At 41.0% G+C, this 18,013-nt stretch overlaps 2 long non-coding RNA genes across 2 annotated transcripts in view; one reads left to right on the top strand and one right to left on the bottom strand.

Annotated features, from left to right (window-relative positions):
- The window catches only part of LOC143793737 (uncharacterized), a 657,878-nt gene that overhangs the window by 169,789 nt on the left and 470,076 nt on the right, over positions 1–18,013 (top strand). The gene's annotated exons all lie outside the window — the stretch shown is intronic.
- Positions 581–16,428, bottom strand: LOC143793736 (uncharacterized). Its single transcript, XR_013220228.1, has 4 exons — positions 15,925–16,428; positions 9,106–9,307; positions 8,973–9,032; positions 581–1,385 (listed from the first exon to the last, which is right to left on the bottom strand). It is a non-coding gene; the product is annotated as an uncharacterized LOC143793736 (long non-coding RNA).

The raw sequence follows: 18,013 nt of genomic DNA, 5'->3' as shown, positions 1-18,013 counted from the left end.
AGGATTGCTACTTCCTATAGGTGGCGATAGAGTTCAAGTCCTCTTTCTCTTTGAAGAGGCAATTTGCATATAATAATATTTTCTATTTTGCAAACTGGTTTATAGATTTTATAAGTGCACAGTCATTTTATGAAAGAAAATTCTCCAACCTACTGGATGCTACAAAACTTCATCACCAATATATCAGGACATAACAGGAAGTGTGTTTTACTGACAGTGGCAGCTAGCGAGGACTACACATGCTCTAGGTTTACAGAATCCAAAAATGACAGTGCCATATTGCCTCACCTCTCAGTTCACATGTAAGCTTGATCAACTGACTGGATAGAGTATACACATTTATGAACATCCTCTAATCCTGTCTTCTCAGTGCCAACGGACTACATCTTCCTGCTTAGGTGATATAATAAGCTATGCAATCTTGTGACATATTCTTTCTACATTACATCTCTATTATGTAAAGGAGTGGAGATGCTGCCAACACCCCGTTGAAGAGCTTGAGGTTATATATTTAATTTGTATGTTTTAATGTAAAATAAAAAAATAATATTGTGGTACCATGTCAGCCAGAAAAATCTAAGCAAATACTTTTATGCCCAAAAATGATAAAAGTATTCTATGAGTGATATCTTTATTGGCTAACAAAAAATATACATACTTTCATCAGGTAGGTTTATATATAAATTACTAAGACAAAAGCACAACATTAGCACAGGCTGAAAGGGCGACATTACTCCTTGGCTGAGCAATGCGATTGGCAGCTGGCCCGTGTAATAGCAGTGCGTGTTGCAAGTTACAGCTGACACCGGCAATTGTCGCCTCAATTGTCTTCAGTGGTTGTCACCTTACTTGCCTCTGGAGGTTGTCGTCTTGTCTCTGGTGGTTGTCGTCTTGTCTCTGGCGGTTGTCTATTGCAGTTGTCCTCTTGTCTATAGCGGTTGTCATCTTGTCTCTGGAGGTTGTCATCTTGTCTCTGGCAGTTGTTGTCTTGTCTCTGGTGGTTGTCGTCTTGTCTCTGGTGGTTGTCATTTTGCTTGTCTCTGGTGGTTGCCGTCTTGTCTCTGGTGGTTGTCGTCTTGCCTCTAACAGTTGTCATCTTGTCTCTGGTGATTGTCATCTTACTTGCCTCTGGCGGTTGTCGTCTTGTCTCTGGTGGTTAACATCTTGCTTATCTCTGGCAGTTATCGTTTTGTCTCTGGTGGTTGTCATCTTACTTGCCTCTGGCGGTTGTCATCTTGTCTCTGGTGGTTGTCATCTTGCTTGTCTCAGGTGGTTGTGATCTTACCTGCCTCTGGCGGTTGTCATCTTATACATGATCCAAATATGTATAATTACATATCAGCAGCCCAATTAGCTATATTCGTGAACTGGCGAACAAACTAATTCTAAGTGAGACAAGAAAAGAAGTATAAAAAAAAATAGTGTCGAAATTATACAGGCTCTTGTCACTATATGATGTAAGGGACCACATATTATGCAATAGATGATTTAGACAAGGTTTGCAGTAAAGACATTAATACAAAAGAAAGGACAATTTTTATTTTTCACAAATGTTTGCAATTAAGACACTTGTTGCAAGTTACAGCTGACACCGGCAATTGTCGCCTCAATTGTCTTCAGTGGTTGTCACCTTACTTGCCTCTGGAGGTTGTCGTCTTGTCTCTGGTGGTTGTCGTCTTGTCTCTGGAGGTTGTCGTCTTGTCTCTGGTGGTTGTCGTCTTGTCTCTGGTGGTTGTCTATTGCAGTTGTCCTCTTGTCTATAGCGGTTGTTATCTTGTCTCTGGAGGTTGTCATCTTGTCTCTGGCAGTTGTTGTCTTGTCTCTGGTGGTTGTCGTCTTGTCTCTGGTGGTTGTCATTTTGCTTGTCTCTGGTGGTTGCCGTCTTGTCTCTGGTGGTTGTCGTCTTGCCTCTAACAGTTGTCATCTTGTCTCTGGTGGTTGTCATCTTGCTTGTCTCAGGTGGTTGTGATCTTACTTGCCTCTGGCGGTTGTCATCTTATACATGATCCAAATATGTATAATTACATATCAGCAGCCCAATTAGCTATATTCGTGAACTGGCGAATAAACTAATTCTAAGTGAGACAAGAAAAAAAAATAGTGTCAAAATTATACAGGCTCTTGTCACTATGGGATGTAAGGGACCACAGATTATGCAATAGATGATTTAGACAAGGTTTGCAGTAAAGACATTAATACAAAAGAAAGGACAATTTTTATTTTTCACAAATGTTTGCAATTAAGACACTAAGTGATTTTTTTTTTATAAAGCTATGGTACCTAACCCAGAATACTATTAGATAAGATTTCACAATTTTTCCAAAAGGGGATGTTAAAAAGTTTAGAGGAACTTAAACAGGATGTAGGGAGAAAAACACATGTCCATTTAGATATTTATAGATAATGAATGCAACTTTAGCAACACTAGATGAGGGCACACTGATGGGGAAGGATGTATATATATATATATATATATTGTTGCGGGCACATGTCAGCTGTGTATATCAGCTGTCATGTGCCCGGAAAGGTGTGGGCTCAGCATTGGAGCCCACACCAAACAGGGGGTGTCCGACATTGACGTACTATTACGCCCGATGTCGGAAAGGGGTGAATATTGAGCACACTGGTAGCTGCAGCTGTCGGCTTCCTGCAGTGGCTGGGCTGCTAAATGGAATGAATATTCACTTCTCTCCACTCCTATGGGCGTGGAGAAAAGTGAATATTCATTCTCTTTAATAGCGGGCACACGTGATCGCTCGGCCGCTGCAGGAAGTCTGCAGCTGCTACTACTGTAACTGCTATTAAAGATCAATGAGTATTCACTGCTCTCCATTCCCATGGAAGTGGGTTTTTCCCAGACAGCTATTTGCCCACTAAAGACCTAGGGCAGAAGGAACTTTATATCTGGTTCAGCAGTAATCGGTCTTTGTTATGCAATAGTTGTGGTTGATCTTTTAGAATGATCCTCTAGATGAGAATAACACATTAGAATCCTATAATATGGTGTGTTAAAAACAAATATAAAAAGTATATAAATTTGAAGAAATTAGATATGAAAAACATTCTCAGAATAAAAAAAAGTGCAGCCTGGAAGCATATTATACAGTTGATGTGGTTGTGTTGTGGAAAAAAAATCCACAGGCAAGAGATAGATTTCTGCTGTCATATTGATAACCCTCAGAGTCTTTTTCTCTTTGTTTATTCTATGATTACGAGATTGATGATAGAGGCTGGCATGGTGATGTGTGTTTGGAGATATACTGATCGATGGATTAATAAAGGAACTTGAGTGATATTTCAGAGAAGAAAACCCAGATATGAAAAAATAGGTCAGGTGTCATGTATTTCCCCACCTTCACATAAGCAAAGCATGATGTATGTTGACGTTTTCACACTTTGTTAATTCTGTCCTTACTGAAAGTTATACCATCCTGACATGTCAATCGTCTCTAGTTATCTTCAATATAAAAAACAGGCAAGAAATCAAGCAATATACTGCAAACATATCTGCTACTGGTGTTAACAGGTACAAAGAGGTAGCGACTCAGAGGATGCAAACTCAGTGGTTATGAAATAACAGCTTATTATTTATTAAATATTTAAACAATAAGGCAAGTCGCTACTTGGAGAACCCCTTTTGAAATAAAGTAGTCCCCCTTCTACTATATAATTGTCTAAGGGTCACTTCCGTCTTTCTCTGTCTGTCCTTCTGTCTGTCTGTCACGGATATTCATTGGTCACGGCCTCTGTCTCTCATGGAATCCAAGTCGCTGATTGGTCTCGCCAGCTGCCTGTCATGGCTGCTGCGACCAATCAGCGACGGCCACAGTCCGATTAGTCCCTCCCTACTCCCCTGCAGTCAGTGCCCGGCGCCCGCTCCATACTCCCCGCAGTCACCGCTCACACAGGGTTAATGCCAGCGGTAACAGGCCGCGTTATGCCACGGGTAACTCACTCCATTACCGCCACTATTAACCCTGTGTGACCAAGTTTTTACTATTGATGCTGCCTATGCAGTGTCAATAGTAAAAAGATCTAATGTTAAAAATAATTTAAAAAAAATAAAAAATCATTATATACTCACCTTCCGCCGCCTTTCCCGCTCCTCGCCACGCTCCGGTGACCGCTCCATGCAAGCGGCAGGTTCCGGTGCTAAGGATGGTATGTGACAAGGACATGCCGTGACGTCACGGTCATGTGACCGCGACGTCATCACAGGGCCTGCGTGAGAAGGACCTGCCTTGACGTCACGGTCATGTGATTGCGACGTCATCACACCCTGGGACCGGAAGCTGCCGCATGCACCGCGCACAGGCGACAGAACTACAAGGGGCCCTCGGATCGGAAGGTGAGTATGTTTATTTTTTATTTTTTAACCTGTGACATACGTGGCTGGGCAATATACTACGTCACTGGGCAATATACTACGTCACTGTGCAATATACTACGTGGCTCTGTGCTGTATACTACGTCACTGGGCAATATACTACGTCACTGGGCAATATACTACGTGGCTGGGCAATATACTACGTGGCTGGGGAATATACTACGTCACTGGGCAATGTACTACGTAGCTGGGCAATATACTAAATGGCTGGCAATATACTACGTGGCTGGGCAATATACTACGTGGGCTGTGCAATATACTACGTGGACATGCATATTCTAGAATACCTGATGCGTTAGAATCGGGCCACCATCTAGTATAGAATAAAATCACAGGTACTCACCGCCTGCATCGGTGCCATTCCAGCGATTTCTAATCAGCATTCCCTGTTGGGCAGCTGCGCTCTCACTACTTTAATCATCCATCATTCATCCAAGGGGAGTGGTTGCAGAGCAGCCAAATATCGGACATTAATTAGCTGCAGGACTCGCATAGCTTAACAATGTCACACAAGCCCTGGGAGACCCAGCGCTGACATGGCTGGAATGGTACCAATGTGAAAGGTGAGTATATGTTATTTTTATTTCCCAGAGGGGAGTACTTGTTTTAAAAAAGGGGTTGTCCAGGTAGTGAACAACCCCTTTCACACGGTGCACATAGATTACTTGCATTTACTTGACATATGCTGATCACTGAGGATTTCCCTTTTATTTAGTGAATAAAATAAATTATAAAATAATAACTTGAGTATAAAAATTCTGTAAATGTGATTGGAAAAAAAAATTACATTTAGGTAAAAAACCTGTTTGTATATGTACAATAAATAATACCAAAGAGAGTATTTACAGTAAGAACTATCAATTACAATTTACAATATTCTATATGATATAAAAAAAAACCCTGCATATTAAAACATGCTGCAGGGTCAAACTGATCGAGCATGGAGAAGGGAATAATGATACCAATGCCCCAGTTAAAGTATAGTTTTCTCATTGTCCATAATGTGACCATAAATTGGTGACAAAGCATTGAGGCAAGAAAAAGATAAAAATACTGACAAAGTGGCCAAAAATTGGAAATATAATATTTAAGAATCTCATACACAGAAAGAAGAGAAAAAAATAGAAGTAGTTTCCCCACTGCTGCCTAGGAAGGAAATAAGGCAAAAGCTGCTGTTACAGATAGGATAGTGGTCTGTGGGTCTGCGATGTAATAGCATGTCACTTCTGATATGGAGCGAGTTGCATCATTTCATACAACTGTACAAACAAACCAATTATACGTTTAGTCACTAAAATACCGAGACATTAGAGATCAATGAGATTTATCAACTTTAGGTTTAAGGACTCAGTGTGGATCGCGATCCACTTTGTCCTTTATAAAACAGTCGCACAACCTTAAGCTTTCCCTAAAGGTGACCAAAGTTTGTGATGATCACAAGAATTCTGATTGTTTTGAAATTCTTAAAGGGAATATCTTATCAGACTCGTGCCGCCCAATCCACAGGCAGCAAGCATCAGTCACCAGGTAAGTAGAGATGAGCAGATCACTTCACACAACCCCGTTCCATGGTTCAGGTCAATGCTCTTTGGCTGTGGACAAGAACTGCATGAATTTCCTGAGTTTCTTTTATGGCTGGACCAATTCTTTTATACGAGAATGCAGAAGCTGTTGATAAACTTTAAAAATTAAACCCCTAGTAGTTTTGACTGAGGTTATTAAATCTAAGATATAAACCTTTTGTATAATTAGATCAAGTAAAGTGAATTGGGTCTGAAACTAATGCCGTAATTATAAATATTAGAAAAAGAGATTTGGTGGTAAATTAATTCCTGTTAAAATGTGTCAAAGCTTTTAAACACCCCCTTTTTACATCAAATGGTATAAAGTTTTTATTCCCCTCTCTTCTCACCCTCCTAATTCTGGCAATTTAATAAATTCCGCTAGTTGAGGATTCTGTCATATTAGGCTAAATTTGAAATAATCAGTAATTCTCAGTAGTTGTTTGTCCCTGTCCCAGACTTTATACTTTAATGATAAGGTTGGATTATCATACAAGTCAAGTGTTTGCTTCCAATGCATATGCAGCTCTGGCAAAAATTAATTAAGAGACCACTGCAAAATGTTCAGTTTGTCTGATTTTTCTCTTTATAGGTATATTTTTGAGTAAAATGTAAATTGTTCTATTATTCTATAGACTTCTGACAACATGTCTCTGAATTTCCAAGCAATAAATTTTGTATTTTTTTTCTGAAAAGGAGAAATGGTCAAAATAAAAAAAAAACCCCAGTGCTTTCAGACCTTAAATAATGCAAAGAAAACAAGTTCATAATCATTTAGAAACAAAAATACCAATGTTTTAACTCAGGAAGAGTTCAGAAATCAATATTTTGTGGAATAACCATGATTTTTAATCACAGCTGTCATGCGTCTTGGCATGCTTTCTACCAGTCTTTCACACTGCTTCTGGCACAAAAATGTAAGCAGTTCTTCTTTGTTTGATGGCCTGTGACCATCCATCATCTTTTTGATTACATTCCAGAGGTTTTCAGTGGGGTTCAGGTCTGGAGATTGGGCTGCCCATGACAGGGTTTTCATGTGGTGGTCTCTTAATTTTTGCCAGAGCTGTAAGCTTGAGGTCCATTTTTTGTCTTGTAAAACAAGACGTCCTGTTTTGTACATGCTCTCTCTCCTTTCCCAACCAAGAAACTGTTGCATCTGGGATGCTATGAAATAGATCCATGGGTCCGGTATTGCCAATCCCCCTTCCACTTTATCTCTCTGGAGTATTGTTAATTTAATTCTTTTTTGTCCCTTGCGCCATATTGGTGCCTGAACATGTGAAATAGGTATAAAACACTAGTGCTCAAAAATGGGGATTAGACTGGCTGGATGCTGCTGATAGTTGAGATGGATCTGTGAAGGAGCACTTCTCTGCCCTGCTAAGGGCAGAGCAAAGTATTGTAGTGCACACTTTTGAGCCTTTCCCCACTCATGCCCACTACAATGCTTTGCTTTGCCCTCAAGAAGGCAGAGAAGTGCGCCTGCTCATTAGCACGATGCCGAGGACACTGTGGGGAGAACGTGGAACGCATCATTCATGCAAAGCAAGAAGAGAGGAGGTGCCGGATCAAGACTAGCAATGCCCATTTGACCGGACTGCCTCATAGGCGAGTGTAATAAAAGCTATTTTTTGTTTTATGGAGAACGCATTGGGGACATATAGACAGCATTCCAGAATGCCGTCACATAGGGCTTACAGGTGCTGGCCCTACTTTATATGGGAAAACCTGGTGACAGGTTCCCTTCAAGTCCTCCAACTTGCATTGTTAAGGACATCCAGGACAGAGCTGCAGTCATTAATGGCTGAGTATCAATCTCTGAGGGTTGGATCTTTCTCCTCTTTGAGTATATTTGGGCACATTGATGTTTGTCCTCTGAGGGGTTCTGTCAGACACCCTAACCTACCTGGCAGGGCAAATGTCCCTCTGAGTATGCGAAGGAGTCCTACTGTCACGGAGTGACTGACCCAGTGTGACACAACCAAATGGTTGGTCGATCACAAAACAACACAACAAACAGGGGAACACCAGGGACACAATAACAACGGTGGGCCCTGACAATAGGGAATGGGGAAATGCACACCTCCTGCACTCCCCTGAGGCTGTACCCTAATCTCCCTAACATCCCTATATGGGTCCTTTCACCCCGTCACCGAGCAGGATACCTAGTCCCTCACTTGCCCTGCTCTTATCCCTAAGTAGGGAACTGGCAGGTGAGAGCACTGGTCCCACCACTGCACTAATCCAACAAAAGGTAAGAACAGACAGACACCAAAAGAGACAGGCTAAACAAAACATGCTACACTTAGCTCCTTCTGCTGCAAAGCACTGAATAGCAGAGATAAGACACCAGGAAAGCAAACTCAGCAAAAGCACAACTGCACCCAGTGAGTTCACTGTAGAATGTTTTCTAACACCGGCAGTCAACTGATGCATCAGGTGACCTCTTGAAGGACAGTGGGAGTGGTCACCACCCACATCAGCTGACCCAGCAGCAATGCAATTACACCAGCTGGCCACTGAGGAAAAACTGCATTAACCCCCTGATGAAGGAAACTCTTTCCAAAGCGCGCGTTGGGGTGAGCGCACCATAGAGACCAGGTTGACCTTAAAGGTATAGACCCCCTAATTTGTATTTTCACCTGCTTTTGTCACATTGCACTTTGCTCCTATATGGAGACCACCATTTGTCTTTTTCTTTTCTAATGTGACACTCTTTGTACTTTATCTCAGCACAATTATAGGAATTTTTTCAGTTTTTCTATTTTTTTATATACATTTTTTATACATATTATGGGACCACAATCAAATTGTTGGTCTGGTAGGAGGTACCTTATAAGGGTCCAGTGGGTCATTTTGGTCTAATTATACATCGTAATTTCTATTGGTCTATTGGTCTATTTGCTTGTTTGATTTTAATTTTTGTATATACTGTATTTAATATGTTCTATGTTGTGTGCACATTTTAATTTATTATCTCTACTGCTATATGTATTAATAAAGGCATTTTTTATTAGTATTACCTTGTCTGGTATTTTATGGTCATCCATAGTGTTTTGTTTTTTTTATTAACCCCCGATGGCCTGAAAGGTAAAAAAAAGTTTTAATCTAGAGGCCAGATCTGCCACAGATCCAAAAATGGATCGTGACACCTACATTTCCATTGCAAACCCCTCCAGTTTGGTTGCAGCCACCTCTGCCGCCCTTTCTCTGGCTGGAATGCGGTGTGGAGGCGCCATCTTGGATGCCTCGCTGTCACGGTCTATTTCCTTCTGACTCTTGCTGCAGGTCATCTCCAGGTCCAAATTTCACCGGCGACTGCTCCCACAGTTCCAGGCCGCTTCCTACAGAGCAGGAACTAAATAGTGGGTAAAATACATGATGGATTGTGGTATTATACCAGGAGACTGAGCGGAAGAGTAGCTCCGTGCATCTGCTTTACAAGGCTGTCATGCCCCTGAACAACCCTTTTTAAGGAAAACAGTTAAATGGTATGCCAATATTAGGGCCGGTGCACACAAGCATATTTTAGGTGAGAGTGCGATCCGACAAATCAGATATCACGCTGACCAATGTTAGTCTATGGGGAAATGCACATCTGAGTTTTTCCTTGGATAGAGGGTGTACAAGGAAAAAATCGCTGCATGCCAAATTGTGGTCCAATATTCAGATTGCACTCGGCCATGCAATTCAATTAGTGCATTGAAAACATGGTACTACACTTAGATGTCATCTGATTGCAGCCCAATTTCCATGGACTGACAGAATGAAGAAAAAGGAGACATTTTTTCTCCATTTTCTCCTCATCTGGAATGATTGGATCACATTATGATAATACTATGCTGACAGTGATCACAGTTTGATCAGACTGTTATTTACAAAATTGGCCCGATTCTCTTGGACGAGGGAATATACGCCCATCTGCACCTGCCTTTTTATTACCAACAATTTAAGATAACATTTCCAGTTACAAGTTTATTAAACTGGTTGTCTGCTTTTTACAATCCCTTTAACTGTTAGAAACAATATGATTACAGACTGGTCCATCCAGCTATTCGCTTTAGGCTACGTCCCCAAGAGTAGCTTTTAATGAGTTTTTGACCCTGCAGAATTTGTGCGCCTATAATTTAAAATAGGTTACTTGTAGTTTATCATTGTGTTTTATTAACATGCGTTTTTATGGCGTTTTAATGCTGTGTTTTGGGTTTTTTTTCATAAAGGAGGAATTCAGCGAGGAAGCTTGAAAATATTTTTAAATCTGAGCTTTTAATTAAGCCATATAGAAAGCTCCATTGAAGAACCAGTAGACTATTAGACAGTACAAAAAATGAGGTCACAGACCTACACATTTCGACAGAGTGCCTTAATCATGGTCTTGAGACTATTCATAGCAATTTTTATCTTTTTAAAAATGTAGACTAAAGGGTACGTTCACACAATTTTTTGAGGAGTTTTGGAGGAGAAACTGAGTGGAACCTCTCCAAGTCCTACTTAAAAACTCCAAACTCTTCAAAAACGTTTTCTCCAAAAATTCGGGAAACTATTCAGTGTGAACATAGTATAAGGCCGGAGCTACACAAGCGTATGTTCTCTAGTGCGAGAGAATCAGGGTCAATTTCAGATGTCAGAGTTTCAGCCAAGAGTCAGTGCTCTGTGCTCCGATCCTCTCGCATGAGTGAATCGCAGGACAGATGCGGAGGAGACGGAGAAAGTAATTTCTCCATCTCCTCCATTGCTGGCATCCACGATAATCGCACTGCACTCGGATTGCATCCGATTGCAGTCCGATGTTTCACGTCCACTCATAGACTTATGTGGGCAAGTGCGATCCGATTCACAGATACACTAGCACCATACACCACCCCATAGAATAACATTGGGCCGAGCGCTATCAGATAAAACATCGCATGACACTCGACCGTGTTATACGCTCGTGTGAGTGAACCCTAACAGTGCACTCCTTATCAAAAGGGAATATGGTTAGGCAAACCTATGGACCTTCAATGGACTTTCGGCTGTTTGCCTATGCTAGGCATGAACCCTGTCTAAATTCTGGCATTCTCTTTTTAGGGATTGGGGCTTACAAAGGGTTAAATGGTGGAGATCAGAGGAACCCCTGTGTAGAAGTGCTGCCATTGTTATTAGGCTGCCGTCACACTAGCAGTATTTGGTCAGTATTTTACATCAGTATTTGTAAGGCCGGGTTCACACTCAGCGTAGGGAAATACAGTCCGTATTTTACATGCATAATACGCAGAAATGTTCCCAAAATAGTGATCCGTATGTCATCCGTAGGCAGGGTGTGGCAGCGTATTTTGCTCATGTAAACCTCCGTATGTAATCCATATGGCATCCGTACAGCGAGATTTTCTCACCGGCTTGCAAAACGGACATACAATGGATCCATGGGCTCAAATTTTCGTGAAAACATATATACAGTCTATATATATATATTTATATGTCAGTGAGACACATATATATATATATATATATATATATATATATATATATATATATATATGTATATTTCATACAGCGCTAGATAGCAGAAAAGCCGGTAATTCAATTGCCGGCTTTTGCTATCTTCTTCCCAAACCCGACAGGATATGAGACATAGTTTACATACAGAAAACCTTTTTATATCCCTTTTTTTTGCATATTCCTCACTACTAATGTTAGTAGTGTGTATGTGCAAAATTTGGGGGCTCTAGCTGTTAAAATAAAGGGTTAAATCGCTGAAAAAACTGGCGTGGGCTCCCGTGCAATTTTCTCCGCCAGAGTGGGAGAGCCAGTGACTGAGGGCAGATATTAATAGCCTAGAGAGGGACCATGGTTATTGGCCCCCCCTGGCTACAAACATCTGCCCCCAGCCACCCCAGAAAAGGCACATCTGGAAGATGCGCCTATTCTGGCACTTGGCCACTCTCTTCCCACTCCCGTGTAGCGGTGGGATATGGGGTAATGAAGGGTTAATGTCGCCTTGCTATTGTAAGGTGACATTAAGCCAGATTAATAATGGAGAGGCGTCAATTATGACACCTATCCATTATTAATCCAATTGTCTGAAAGGGTTAATAAAACACACACACATTATTAAAAATTATTTTAATGAAATAAACACACAGGTTGTTTTAATATTTTATTGCTCTCTCAATCCACCTGAAGACCATCGCTTGGCAAAATAATAAACCCACAATATACATACCCTCTGAAGAACTGTCAGGTCCCATGAAGTAAATCCATCTGAAGGGGTTAAATCAATTTACAGGCAGGAGCTGCGCTTAAGCACTCGCTCGTACCTGTAAACCCCGGGTGCTGAAAGGAAAGCTGGGTGATCTGTACTTACATTGAGTCGCGGTGAGGCGCCCTCTGCAGGATGAACTCACATGAACTCGAGCGTGGGAACTTTTCTAAGGCTGCAGTTCATGAGAACATCCACCAGAGGGCGACTCACCGCGACTCAATGTAAGTACAGATCACCCAGCTTTCCTTTCAGCACCGGGGGTTTACAGGTACGAGCGAGTGCTTTAGCGCAGCTCCTGCCTGTAAATTGATTTAACCCCTTCAGATGGATTTACTTTGTGGGACCTGACAGTTCATCAGAGGGTATGTATATTGTGGGTTTATTATTTTGCCAAGCGATGGTCTTCAGGTGGATTGAGAGAGCAATAAAATATTAAAACAACCTGTGTGTTTATTTCATTAAAATAATTTTTAATAATGTGTGTGTGTTTTATTAACCCTTTCAGACAATTGGATTAATAATGGATAGGTGTCATAATTGACGCCTCTCCATTATTAATCTGGCTTAATGTTGCCTTACAATAGCAAGGTGGCATTAACCCTTCATTACCCCATATCCCACCGCTACACGGGAGTGGGAAGAGAGTGGCCAAGTGCCAGAATAGGCGCATCTTCCAGATGTGCCTTTTCTGGGGTGGCTGGGGGCAGATGTTTGTAGCCAGGGGAGCCAATAACCATGGACCCACTCTAGGCTATTAATATCTGCCATCAGTCAGTGGCTTTACCACACTGGTGGAGAAAATTGCGCGGGAGCCCACGCCAATTTTTTCCGCCATTTAACCCTTTATTTTAGCAGCTACAGCGCCCAAATTTTGCACATACACACTACTAACATTAGTAGTGTGGAATATGAAAAAACAAAAGGGATATGAGATGGTTTACTGTATGTAAACCATGTCTCATATCCTGTCGGGTTTGTGAAGGAGAAATGAGAAGCCGGCAATTGAATTACCGGCTTTTCACATATATCGCGCTGAACTGAATATAAATACAGAATATATACACTCACTGGCCACTTTATTAGGTACACCTGTCCAACTTCTTGTTAACACTTAATTTCTAATCAGCCAATCACATGGCGGCAACTCAGTGCATTTAGGCATGTAGACATGGTCAAGACAATCTCCTGCAGTTCAAACCGAGCATCAGTATGGGGAAGAAAGGTGATTTGAGTGCCTTTGAACGTGGCATGGTTGTTGGTGCCAGAAGGGCTGGTCTGAGTATTTCAGAAACAGCTGATCTACTGGGATTTTCATGCACAACCATCTCTAGGGTTTACAGAGAATGGTCCGAAAAAGAAAAAAAATCCAGTGAGCGGCAGTTCTGTGGGCGGAAATGCCTTGTTGATGCCAGAGGTCAGAGGAGAATGGGCAGACTGGTTCGAGCTGATAGAAAGGCAACAGTGACTCAAATCGCCACCCGTTACAACCAAGGTAGGCCTAAGAGCATCTCTGAACGCACAGTGCGTCGAACTTTGAGGCAGATGGGCTACAGCAGCAGAAGACCACACCGGGTACCACTCCTTTCAGCTAAGAACAGGAAACTGAGGCTACAATTTGTACAAGCTCATCGAAATTGGACAGTAGAAGATTGGAAAAACGTTGCTTGGTCTGATGAGTCTCGATTTCTGCTGCGACATTCGGATGGTAGGGTCAGAATTTGGCGTAAACAACATGAAAGCATGGATCCATCCTGCCTTGTATGGAGCATCTTTGGGATGTGCAGCCGACAAATCTGCGGCAACTGTGTGATGCCATCATGTCAATATGGACCAAAATCTCTGAGGAATGCTTCCAGCACCTTGTTGAATCTATGCCACGAAGAATTGAGGCAGTTCTGAAGGCAAAAGGGGGTCCAACCCGTTACTAGCATGCTGTACCTAATAAAGTGGCCGGTGAGTGTATATATATATGTGTGTCTCAATGACATATATATATATATATATATATATATATATATATATATATATATATATACATACTGTAGATATGTTTTAAGGAACATTTGAGCACATAAATCCATTAGATGTCGGTTTTGCAAGCCTGCGAGAAAATCTCGGCAAACGGATGCCATACGGATGTCACACGGATCATTTGATGCGAGGAAATCGCATCCTCGCACTGCACACGGATCACTGTTTTGGAAACATTTGTGCGATTCTCGTCCGTGAAAAACGGACCTTTTTTTATACGTTGTGTGTGTCCCCGGCCTTAGAGGAAAAGTATAATAGAAACATATGCACCACTTCTGCATTTATCACCCACTCCTGGTTTTGGCTTGTAAATACTGATGTAAAATACTGACCAAATACTGCTAATGTGACGGCAGCCTCACTCCTCCTGTAAGGTCACATTCCCACGTTCAGTATTCAGTCAGTTTTTTACCTCAGTATTTGTAAGCCAAAACCAACAGTGGAAAAATCAGAGGAAAAATATAATAGAAACACATCACCACTTCTGTATTTTTAACCCATTCCTGATTTTGGCTTACAAATACTGAGGTAAAATACTGACTGAATTCTCAATGTGTGCACGTGACCTTACACTTTGATCTTAGGTCTGTCAAAAAAAAAAAATAGAAAACAACAACAGCAACAAATTCTTGAAAGAGATACTTCAATGTAACTTTCACATTGACCATGCAGTTAGTCCTGTCAGTGACATGTTATAAAGCAGAATGAGCTGAGCAGATTGATATATTTTTATGGGAAAAGATTCAGAAAATCTTGTACTTTATGCATTGATATCTCTGCTCTGTCTGGGCTTAGGACAAGGAGTGGTCCTAATTAGTGATTGACAGCCTTCCTGTGTAAACGCATATGGATAAATGGCAGTCAGCCACCAATTAGCTCCACGTGACTGCTGAGCCCAGAAATATGAATTACTAAACTGTAAGTTCTGCAAAACTTTTATCAATCTGCTCAGCTTCTTCTGATCTATATTGTGGTAACGATAGCATTCACAGAAATAGGCCACTTTCACACATTCAGCATTTGGTCAGTATTTTACCTCCGTTTTTGTAAGTCAAAACCAGGAGTGAAACAATCAGAGGTAAAGTATAATAGAAACTTCACCACTTCTGTATTTATCACCCACTCCTGGTTTTGGCTTACAAATTCTGATGTAAAATACTGACCAAATTCTGAACCTGTGAACGTGGCCTAACAGTAGCTGTCTGCTATCTTTTATAATTAGTATTAAGATTTTGCTGTTGTACTTTGCACTTTTGTTGTAATAGTAGAAGCCTACTTGCTTATTAGCAATATTTATTTTCTACCGCAGTAGTGTTCCCCAGACCTCCAGAGCCAACAGCAGGTCATTCTGTTTTCAGGATTTCCTTAGTATTGCCCAGGTGATAACTGCATCACCTGCACAGGCCATCAATCCATCACCAGGGCAATACTAAGGAAATCCCGAAAGCATGATCTGTTGGTGGCTCTTGAGGACCAGAGTTAGGGAACACTGTTCTACTGTATACTTATTTGTTGTTTTTTTTTTCTACTACTACAACTAGCATTATTATTTGCTTCCTATGCTGTTGCTATATCTTTTTTTGTTATTAGTAGTTTTGCAATTTTCGATTTGTATCATGATTATTAGTGTTTAAGGGTTGTCCAGTACTTGGACAAACCCTTCCTAAGTACGATATTCTCCAGTAATAATATATACTAACCTTCCGCACCGGCACCGTTCTAGGGGTGTCCTCACCAGGTCTCGCGTGATATTGTTATTCCACGTGTGCGCTGTAGACAATCAGCGATAGTGCTCTCATTCTTATTTTTTCCCTTGTAATCCATAGTAAGTTCCCTAGTAGGCTTTTTTCAGAGTCCTCATGACTTTTTAGCTTGCTGATTATCCAGTGATTATGCAAGAATCACAAAATCAGTCATTTGCAAACAGGGAGAAAACACAGGCACTGACAATATTGGCAGGAATTACTTCTGGCAGGATCCAATGTGACAGAGAAGATCCTTTTCATTTACAGCTGAGAGGTCAACTAAACCAATTTAGTTTCACTTATTCTCCTCCACATAATAACCTTTATTTTAGAGGAAATGAACTCAGCAGTAGGCACAACCGCTCAGCTTAGATCCCAGCCCCTCAAACCATTTAATTGCAGAAATAGTTCCATGTAAGTATAACGCACATCATATGCAAGGATTATCCTGGGACCTCATCAATGGACCATGGGACAGAAATCTCCATAGTTGATCCTTCGAAGAGGTAAATGTTGTGTATCTCTGACTTGGAGGTTGTAGGTGTTTGTCTGCTTTTTATGCTTGTATTACATTTATGGAAGATTTCTCATTGAACCTGCTCACAACTGTTCATTTTCAAATACTGTAAATGCCAATGCTATTAATTTATTGATGCCTGGATATACATAAACTGCATGTACAATCCTTTTTAGCTGATTATAATGGTGGAGCAGAATTGATAGATGTTGTATATTAAGTGTGGTCTTGGCTTGTCAAATATATGTAAATTTCTGTAAAAATATGCAATATGGCTAATACATTTATACTGAACAAGCCTGTGTAGGTTATTGTGGTGGCCACTTTAAATGATATGGACGTTTTCACGGCTATTTTTTTTAATCTAAAGGGATTTTATAGGCTTCAGAGCAGAGACAGACTGCCGTATTTCTTGTGCGAGAATTGCATCGCACTGCATGGACTGGCCTGGCACCTCTCCTGACCTGAGCAAGACAGCGTGATGGATTACTATGCAGCTGTGAAGCTCAGGTCAGGAGAGCCACAGCCAGTACGAGGGTTACGATGCGATTCTCCCACGAGAAATACGGCAGTCTGTCTCTGCCCTTAGCTAAATTTCTGCAGTGCCTCCAAATGATTGCAGATTATTGACTCCTAACAGTGTGCTTCCTGCATGCTGCAATGATTCCCCTCAATTGCCCAATCGATATATTTGCAGTTTCTATTGACAGACATGGATAAGAATCTATATAACCTATAAAAAGTTTTCCATGGCCAAAACGGAATTTAACCTCTTAGGCCCATCATACATACCAACAAGTGCTCAAAAGAAAACAAAATATGGGTCCATGTACTAATTATACTATACAGTGGAAAAGTAAACCCTGTAATATAAAATATATATATCAAGGATCCCAAGAAAACAAAAAAGTTGTTTGGTTTTTTTTAGTGAAAAAGTATAAATTTTATTAAACATACATCATATAAGAATATGACAAAAATTCCAAAAGGAGGGTATATATAGGTAGAATGCAGCTCAAAGGTCGCTGGCACCATACAGTTGACAATATTGGTGCCAACAATAAGAGAAATGAACGTGTCTCAGTGGGTACAGTAGCACACAGTATCCAAGACGATAGACAATTATGATAATGTCCAATTAGTAACTTGCCATTATGTAATTAGATATATGTTTAAATCTACACCGTTAGCTGGGTTGAGAGAGCTGAAAACCAATTGACATACCGCTATGAAGGATAGCTCAAAATCTCAAAATATAACAGGTACCTGGTAGTCAATAGTGATTGGTGCTCTCTTGTTACTAGTAGTCACTCAATATTACCCAGCAACAGCGGTTATTTAGGACTGGCAGTTAGTTTAATCTAAAGTCTTAGAGTAAAGGCAGCGGGCCATATTACCTTACCTTGAGAAATAGTGTTCCTTGTGTGCCGCTGTGTCTGTGAGACACGTTATGCCTCGACGCGCGTTTCACCACCCACGGCTTCGTCAGGAGGCGTCAATGGATAAGAATCTAGTTGGCATGTCACC

Source organism: Ranitomeya variabilis, chromosome 1, assembly GCF_051348905.1.
Source record: "Ranitomeya variabilis isolate aRanVar5 chromosome 1, aRanVar5.hap1, whole genome shotgun sequence".
Lineage (NCBI taxonomy): Eukaryota > Metazoa > Chordata > Amphibia > Anura > Dendrobatidae > Ranitomeya > Ranitomeya variabilis.
This window is presented reverse-complemented; position numbering and strand designations above follow the sequence as displayed.